We start from the raw sequence: 6000 nt of genomic DNA on the forward strand, positions 1-6000 counted from the left end.
AAGAAATTTCTTGAATGTGTTTGAATATGGTAAGAACACTTTGAATGTCACTTAAATATTTTGAATATGCCTTGTTTGATCTGATTTAGACACAAAATAGACAAACAAACATGTTTAGTGGGCACAGTACTATGTTTCATGAAAATGCAATATCATTGGTTAGTACATGTCAGATTCTAGAAGATTTGTTGTGCACGTAATCACGGTTGCGAGTCGTAACCTTTGGTTGCGACTCGAGACCACATCAAGTCTTGTCGAGATCTCCCGGTTGCGAGTCGCAATCAACGCATATCGAATCCGGTTGCGAGTCGGAACCTCTGGTTGCGAGTCGTAACCAAAACGTGATGAACCGAGACCTCGGTTGCGAGTCGTAACCTCGGTTGCGAGTCGTAACCCCCCACCCTTGTCTCGACTGGACTATTTTGGTGTTATTGGGCTTTGACTGTTGGGCTTACTGTTGACTGGGCTGCATGTTTGTCACTGCTGATTATATGTTAGGGCTGACCCAATAACCCAACTGTTTGTGTTTTCGTATGTTATACGTGTTTGCTATATGTGTTTGCCATACGTGTTCGCTATGTGTTACTTGTACCCGACTTGACCCATATTTGGTAACCATGTTAGGACGTGGTGACCAACATACTTGACCGGGTAAAAATATCTACCGAGCAACCCAAGGTGAGTTCACAACTTAAAAGCATGCGTCCCGGTGGTTTGGGACACGAGACTAAAACAACCCTATCCCCTTGTAAAGGGGATACCATTTACATTCCTTCCCTAGTTATTGGGAACAAACTTACTTATCCTTCCCTTGTCATTGGGAAACCTTTTAGTTAATTTCTGTTTATACGGAATGCAACCAAACGGCACTAAATGCAACTCTATCACTCAAGTCCCTACTACATAATACCGATTAGTCGCCGGGGCCAGGCGAACGGGTTATTAGTTGATAGCGCTATTTAGGTTTTACCAACCTCACACCGTGCCATGGTATGGGATCGGTCGTGAACTAATGTACTCAGGCATCCGTCAATGATGATAGAACATTGACATCGGGGCATCCTGCGGAAACGCAAACGGTTACCTAGTGTTCGGTATTGGAAAAACAGTTTAGTCGCTTACTTTTGGGGTAGCTCCCCATGGCATGTATAAACGGATAAATTAACTGGTGAAACAAGTTTTTGGTAATTAAAACTGGACAACTAGTGAACTCACTCAGCATTATTGTTGACTCCCTTACTGCATGCTTTGCAGGTGGCCAGTGACTGGAGCAGCTACTTGGGATGTGTAGTGGTCGTCTGCCCGTGTGTTGGGCATTTATCATGCTTACCTTATGAACATTGTTTAAAACTATTTATTTATGCTTCCGCTACTTATTACTGTTTGAACTTGAAACCTTAAACTCTGAACTTGATATTTGCTAATCTTATGGTTAGTAAGTATTACTTCTGTTATCAATTTAATTATTCAGTATAATTGGTGGCTGGATCCTGGTCAGTCACGCCCTCGAAGCGGGTGTTATCCGCAGGTGGAATTTGGGGGTGTGACAGGAATTGTACGACGCTATTGATAAGTATCAACACGTTTCCTTTCACCCATCCTACATCCACAAACGTGATTATATAATGTTAGTTTTGAACAATCAGCAGTACCTCTTAAGCACTACCAAAAGGCAAGAGCAACATAAAGCTTATGTATGTGTATGCATAACAGTTCAAATTAAGAGCAGCATCATAAAGTTTATGTATAACAACGACATGTCGAAACATACAAAAAACATGTAAAGATCTATGAAAAACGATTAAATACAAGTATAAGATAAAGGCGAAACCTGTTTTGGGACACTTGTCATTCTCTCATTTAATTGATTAAAATTATTAATAATACTAATAATAATAATAATATTTAATCTAAATTAATTCAAATTCTTATTATTGCAAGCTTTTTAAAATGTGTTATTTTTCTTCCGAAGCCTAATCCACCGTTTTAACTTTTAATTAATGAAAATGGTCCATTTGAGCATAAATATTATATAGACACCATGTAAATAGATTTATTTGAATGTAACAAAAAAAATATAAAACCTTAATATATCAAAAATTTTATAATCAAAATAATGGATCAAGAGTCTTGTGAGAATGAATATTATATACACACATCATGTAGTTAGATATTTACTCGAATGTAACAGAAAATATAATAAAAACATGATATATCAAGAATTTATGATCAAAATAATGGATCAAGAGTCTTGCGAGGATCTATCTATATCTATACTATATAATAGTCTTGCAAGGATCTATCTATATCTATACTATATAATAATAAAATAAACCTGTTTTGGGAAACTTGTCATTCTCTCATTTAATTGATTAAAATTATTAATAATACTAATAATAATAATATTTAATCTAAATTAATACAAATTTTTATTATTAATAATATTTAATCAAATCTAAAATCTAATCTAATGCAAATTTTTATTATCAATAATATTTAATCAAAATTAATAAGAATTCATACGAATTCCAAAGTTGGTATTAACTTTCAAATAATTAAAAAAAATCCACCTAACATCACAAATGTTTCTGTTAAATTCGATTAATTAATTTGTTCAACAATCACTATTATCTTTATCATTCAGTACGGTTAACCGATTTATCATCATGCAACCTCCCACCTATTCAATCATATGATTTTTCAATCTTATATTAACTAAATAAATAAAGATTAATATTCAATCTTATCCTACTTTAAATATAAAAAAATCGTTAGTTTTTTTAAATATTTTTTTTATTATTTGGTATATAAAATCATATTTATTCAACCCATGTAATACACGGGGGTTTTTAAAAATATAACTTTTTTTATTATTTGGTAAACAATATTACATTTATTTAAGCCGTGTAATACAATGGTTTTAAAGATATAATTTTTTTTTTATTATTTGGTATATAATATTACATTTATTCAACCCGTACAATACATATGGTTCTTATAGATATAACTTATTTTATTATTTAATATATAAAATTACATTTCTTCAACCCGTGCAATAAAAGAGTCTTTTAAAAAGAGAATGTTTTATTATTTGATATATAAAATTCATTTATTCAACCCGTATAATACACGGGGTTATAATCTAGTACGCATTTAAAAGAAATAAACGGCCTCGAGGCATAAGTGTCAAAAGAACGGCGGTGAGTGATAAAAAATAGTCAAAGTTTATTCGGTGTGCCAGCCACTATTAATCAAAATTTTGTTTTAACGTGTATATAGTAACACCATCTTTAACCGGGCGTTTTTCATCCAAAATATTGCCAAAACACGCCCGAACACGTCCCGGTTCCGCCCCCGAGGCGTTTTCCGGTGTTATTCGCGAAAAAAAGGGCCTTGGCGTTTTTTGAAACACGCCGATTTGAAACATTGGGGAACGAGATGACCGTTGAACAGTAACATTCTTTAATTATTTATTTATTTTTTTAAATCCCATTTAATAGTATAAAAACCCTACTTTACATCCACTTTTTTATAAAAAACTCACCCTCTATCGAAGTTTTTTCTCTACTACTTTTATAAAGTATAAACCCATTCTGACCCCCATTTGGAGTCCCCTCAAGACCCGGGAACCCGAACACAACCCAACCGCAACAACCCTTTAACCTTCAAGACATGGACCCGAACATGTTATCGTACGCGGCTTTCTTGAGTGGCTCTACTCCTTTCATGCCACCCACTTTCGGCTTTGGCCAAGCCGGCGGCTCGCAACCATCACAACAACAACCCGAACCCGATGTGGATATCGTGCCGGAGACGCAACCCGAACCGGAGCGAGAGACATCGAAACGCGGCAAAAGGTCGCATAAAAAGAAGGAACCGAACCAACGTCGTCGTAAGCATACTTACGTTATTTAGACGAAAGACGTGGAATTCACGTTAGTTCGGGCGTGGGTCGATGTTTCGGAGGACCCCGATGTTGGTAAGTTTTTTTTTTTTTTTTACTTTTTTTTTCCTACACGTCGATTTTATTTTATTTTTAAGGTACAACTTTATTTTTCTATTTGTAGCAAACTTTCAAACGGGTCCCGAATTTTGGAATAGGATTCGTGCACTCTTTTATACCACGTGGGGTAAGGGTGAACATCGTGACAAGGATTCCATTTCTAGCAAATGGACCGACATCAACAACAAGTGTCACTCCTTCCAAGAAGTTTATCAACGTAACTACGGTAATCGGCCAAGCGGAGAAGGTGACGTCGTGGTTTTAACAAGGGCCATGGAAGAGTACGAGAAAACGAAAGGCGTTTTCCCGTACTATAAATGTTGGGAACTACTACGAAAAAGTCCAAAGTGGGCGGGCGTAGTGACCATGACGTCGAGTAGTAGACGTAGAGCTAAACGGTCAAAAACGTGATCCTCCGTTGACCCTGAAACACCAACTTCCGATGCCCGCAATGTCGATCTAAATGTTGTTGTGGACGTTGACGAGCAAGTTGAAGAAGAGTTGGCTCGACCGCCCGGTAGAAGAAAAGATAAGTGAACCGGGAAAAAACCGGTGGAGTTGTCTTCCGATCTCGAGTTGAAGGAAGATTTCGAGGAGATGAATCGTCGTCTCCAAGACATCCGAGACCTCGGCCACCAACGTTTGGAGACTATGAAAGAACGTGTCGTCGAAAACAAAAAGTTTAACGAGATGCAAGCGGCGAGGCAAACGGAAAAGGACATTGAGTTTTTGTCCAAACCGATTGACCACCTCCAAGGCGACGCGTTGATCGTTGCGTAAATGCATCGCCAAAAACTTTGGGAAAAATATGGACTCTAGATCATCTTCTTTTTTTTAACATTATTTTTTTATTTCATTTTTTTTATTCGGTTTTTTTTTTATTTCTAGTAATGTAATTTTTTTTAAATTAATGAAGTATTTTAAGTTTTAAATTTAAAAAAATAAATAATTGTGTAATGATTGGATGGGCGTTATTGGGTATTATTCCCACTACGGCACTTTTGCAATAATGCCCAATAATGCCCCCATGCTGACTGGACTGCCACATGGCAGAAAACGCCCCAGGGTGGGGGCATTATTGGGCTAACGACTACGTATGGTCTAAGAATCAATATAGAAAATACTCGAAATAACCTTAGACAACATAGATACAAAGTTTTGTTCTAATATAATATATCTATACTTTCTATAAAAGGAGAAATCCCGATGACATAAGAAAAGCTGATGTGGCAGCCAGAGAGGCTGTCCAACAATACTTTTCTTATGTCATTACTGCATCATAAAGCCTAATATATAAAATCATTTTAAATTCTATCTAAAAGTCTGCCTCATCCCAAAACCTCTGCCCATATCTTTCCTTTAAAGCAAGCAGAGGTTGAAAGTCTTTCCTTTGGCAAACGTATAACTTAGCAGATGTTTTGAAATTGCCGGTAATTTCAAATTCAAAATGCATGGGGATATGTAATTTGCAATTAATGCATATCACTCACTCACTTCTGTCAATCATCTTCTTATATAAAGGTTTGTTTTTCTCATTTCACTCTTCATATTTACACTCTCGTGTTCTCTGCTTTTGTATTTTCAAACCACACTTCCAATGTATCTCTCCCCCAAACCCCTTCTTCTCAATACTCGACATTTGTTCATAAAGGATAAGAGAAAACGGAAGCTCTCCCTGACCCACTTTCAGAACAAATTTTGAGGATAAGTGGTTTGCCTCATATATATAATTATGTTTGTTTTGGTTTTTTATTTTTCCTAATTGTTTTTTATCTGAGTTATGACTAGTTGATGATTGTGAATGATTTGAGCAGATGATGATGATGATTGTTCTACAGTTATTTCCAGCATCATTGTTCCAACAACGAAGTATGTTTTTTTTTTGTAATTTTGAAATTTTGAATTTTTAATTTTGAAGTGATCTACTCTAATTCTTGCTTTATATTTCAGTCTAATCACAGTTGTTTGAAATTCATATAATCATCTGCGGGTTATTT

This window comes from Helianthus annuus, chromosome 9, assembly GCF_002127325.2.
Source record: "Helianthus annuus cultivar XRQ/B chromosome 9, HanXRQr2.0-SUNRISE, whole genome shotgun sequence".
NCBI lineage: Eukaryota > Viridiplantae > Streptophyta > Magnoliopsida > Asterales > Asteraceae > Helianthus > Helianthus annuus.